Source organism: Triticum aestivum, chromosome 7B, assembly GCF_018294505.1.
Source record: "Triticum aestivum cultivar Chinese Spring chromosome 7B, IWGSC CS RefSeq v2.1, whole genome shotgun sequence".
In the NCBI taxonomy this organism is placed as follows: Eukaryota; Viridiplantae; Streptophyta; class Magnoliopsida; order Poales; family Poaceae; genus Triticum; species Triticum aestivum.
In genome coordinates this window covers 674,341,790-674,345,240 of record NC_057813.1, presented here as the reverse complement: position 1 = coordinate 674,345,240, position 3,451 = coordinate 674,341,790, and the positions used below count along the sequence as shown (strand labels likewise).

The window sequence follows — 3,451 nt, the reverse complement described above, 5'->3', positions numbered from 1 at the left end:
CTCTCTGGGTGTTTTCGGTGCCTTTCTTCTCGGTGTCGCATCGCTGCCTGCCGGGACCCCATCTGTTGCAGGGGGTGCGGCAGCTCCGGGCACCGCCTCTGTCAGTGCATGGCTCGGCCCCGTCCCACCACCCTCCCTCCGCCCTTCCTGCCTCCTACCATGCCTGTCGACGAGCGTCGCCCCTCCGCTCCGTTTCCCTCTGCCCTTCCCACCCCTCTGCTTCCCACTGGCACCCCCTCCAGGCTCTCCATCGCTCGCCATCCCGGTGAGAGCTCTGCGTCGGGCGCCATCTCCTCGGCAAACGTGCTCTGCCTCCTCCGGTCCGACGCGTTGCGCCTCTTGCCGTCAACGCCCCACTTCCTCACCATCGGCACCTCCCCGCACGGCTCGGGTGCCTCCACCCCTCCCTCCCCGCCTTGTTTCCGGCGCTCCGCGCCCTCCCCGGTGAGCTTCCAGCTGGATGCTGTGCTGCGGCGTCAAGTGGCCTCTGACGAGTCCGGCTCCGGCGAGTCCGAGCGCTCTGGTGTCCCTCCTGCCTTGACAGTGACGGAGGCCTTGTCCGCTTGGGCTCGTCGGCCACGTCGGCCTCGTCGGGCTTGGAGGAGGAGTCCATGGAGACGGCCCCATTCCTCGTCGCTGAATCGGAGAGGCCCCATTACCTCGACGTTTTCATGCCTACGGGGGATCTCGCGGCGGCCAGGCGTCTTGCCGTGGTCTTCATCTTCCCTCCCGGAGCCTTTCCTTCCCCTTCTTCTGCCGTTCGGGAGGCCCTCCTGGAGGTTGCCCCCCGGCTTTTCTTTGACACCGTGGGCTCCTCCGTCGGGGCGATGTACCTTCGCTTCAACTCTGCCGATGACCGTGACGCGTGTGTCGCCCTTCATGAGATCCCTTTCGAGGGCGCTCGCATTCGCTTTGTTCGGGAGGAGGAGGCGGACAGGGTCCCCCCAGGGCTCGTGTGCACGCTTTCATCTTCACCACTCGCTTCCCGGCAGAGCACATCAACCCCGTGGGGATTGCTAGGGCTTTCTCCGGCTTTGGCGACCTCGTCGAGATCGACCACCGCGTCCTCTCCGGCGAGGACCTCTCCTCTGTGCGGGTCGTCCTCCTTATCGAGCATGCTCGGGACGTGCCTTGTGACGTTTGGCCTTGTGGTGGGGTGTGGGGCTCCCGCGTGATCTCCATCCGCACCCTTGCCGTGTGGCCTTAGGAGGAGTCCTACGACGCTAATGGCGTCTACAAGCCTCATTTCGGCCATCCACCTCCACCACCTTTCGCCCACAACGGCGGGCGGATGCCGCTCCATGGCCACCCTCTTGGCTGGCCGGCCCCTGCCCCCCTAGGCAGTAGCTGGCCTTCCAGCCTCAGGGCGGGTGGAGGGGGGCCGGGGCGCGGCTCGCCTTTCTCCTTCGCCTTCATGGGGCTCCGCCTCTGCCAAGCTCTCTCGCACCGCCTGCTGCCTCGTCTGTGGTCATCACCGAGCTCGTCGAGGACGGCGGCTCGGGAGGGGACGAAAATATGGAGGCTGTGGCATCCGGGCTTCCTGTCCAGCCCGTGGTTGCGGGGGCGGGTGCGGGTGCTGACCCAGAACCCGCTATGCATGGCCCATGCAATGAGCCTGGCGGGGCAGTGGCTGCTGCTGCTGTCGTTGAGGCTCTCGTCCGGTTCAGCCGTCGCTTGGCCCAGAAAGAGCCTGCGCAGTACATCTCCATGACTGCAAAGGCTATCAAGCAGCGGGAGCTCAAGGACTCTCTGAAAGGGTGCTCCTCCCTGTTTCGAGCTAAAGCTCTCAAGAGCAACGTCGTCTCGGCCGTCCTCAAGCCTCTGGGAATGAATGTTGTGTCCGAGCTTCGCATGGCAGCGGCCATCCCTTCTGCATCGGTGCCATCCGTTGGCGATGATTAGCACGCCCTGGGTGCTATCTCTAGGAGCCGCTGCTACATCATGGGCCGGCACTTGTATCCCGTTCTACTTCTGCTTCTTTTCTCTCGTGTTGTCTGTGTGTGCCGTTGGTCGTCGGAGTACGTCCGGGCGTTGTAGTACTCGTGTGCTCTATTGGTGTTCTCTTCCCTCTCTTGGTGCTATCTCTGGTTATGGATAGTGTAGATCTCTCTACCATGTCTATCTTGTCCTGGAATGTCCAGGGGCTGGGGGATGATGACAAATGTGTGCTTGTGCGTAAGGCTATTTGTGATGCAAACCCCCTGATTGCTTGTATCCAGGAAACAAAACTCTCCGCGGTGTCCCAGTTCAAGGCCCGAACTTTTCTCCCCCCTAGGCTGGCTGCTCTCGAGTGTGTGGAGGCTAACGGCTCTCGCGGGGGACTTGTTACGGCTTGGGACCCGAACGCCCTTTCCCTGGTTTCTTCTCGCTCCGGTCGTTTCGCCCTAACCACCGTCCTCTCCTCGACCTCTTCTGACCTCTCCTTCTCTATATCGAATGTATACGCACCGTCAGACCACTCTCTCATGCAAGCGTTCGTCGACGAAATGCTCTCCCTCGCGCCCTCGGTGCAAGGTGCTTGGCTTTTCATCAGCGATTTTAATCTCATCCGGTATCAGGAGGAGAAAAACAATGCCAACTTCTCTGCTTCGCTATCCTCCAGGTTTAATACCCTCATTGCCTCCTTGTCCTGGCTCGAGCTCCCTCTCTCCGACCGCTTATTCACTTGGACGAACCGCCGCACCCCCCCACTCTTGCTCGCCTAGACCGTGCGTTCTTCAACGCCGAATGGGATTCGGCTCTTCCCAACTCCTCGCTGGCATCGTGCCCTCGGGTGACTTCCGATCACTTCCCCCTGCTGGTCACGGCTTCCACCCATGTCCCCGTCTCGCGCCAATTCCGTTTTGAGAATAAGTGGCTTCTTGACCCCCTCTTCCTTCCTCTCTTCCACCACCCCTTCCTGGGATCGCCCCTCCCGTGTTCTAGACGGTGCTCGAGACATTGCGACTAGGGTCAAGTCCTTTCGTCACGCGGCAAAGGTTTGGAAAGCTAATCACCGGTATGTCCCTGAGCTCGATAACAACTGCAGATTTATTATTGACCTTTTTTACTTTTTCGAGGAGTATCGTGCGCTTTCAGTGGATGAACGCGATCTTCGGCGGGACGCTCCTGCCGCCCTGGCCCTCTAGGTGCGCCAACAGGTCGCATTCTGGTGGCAGCGTGGGAAGTTCCGACGCGTGGGTGAGGGGGACGAGAACACCCGGTTCCTTCCATGCCCAGGCCTCTCATCGGTTCCAGGTGAACCGGATCCGGGAGCTGGACGTCGGTGGCACGGTGGTTGCCGGCCATGCCGCCAAGGCAGAGGCCCTGCACGCCTTCTACACCGCCCTTTTAGGCACGGCCAGGGAGCCCGTGTGGGGTTTCAACCTGGCCACTCTCTACATGGGTGCGCCTCTGGTGGATGGTGCCAAACTGGAAGCCCCGTTCCAGCTTCGGGAGGTCGAGGCCGCCA

The 3,451-nt window shown here is 61.7% G+C and overlaps 1 pseudogene; it reads right to left on the bottom strand.

Annotated features, from left to right (window-relative positions):
• Positions 1-881, bottom strand: part of LOC123158421 (uncharacterized) — a 7,779-nt pseudogene extending 6,898 nt beyond the window's left edge.
• Between the last annotated feature and the right edge of the window lie 2,570 nt (positions 882-3,451).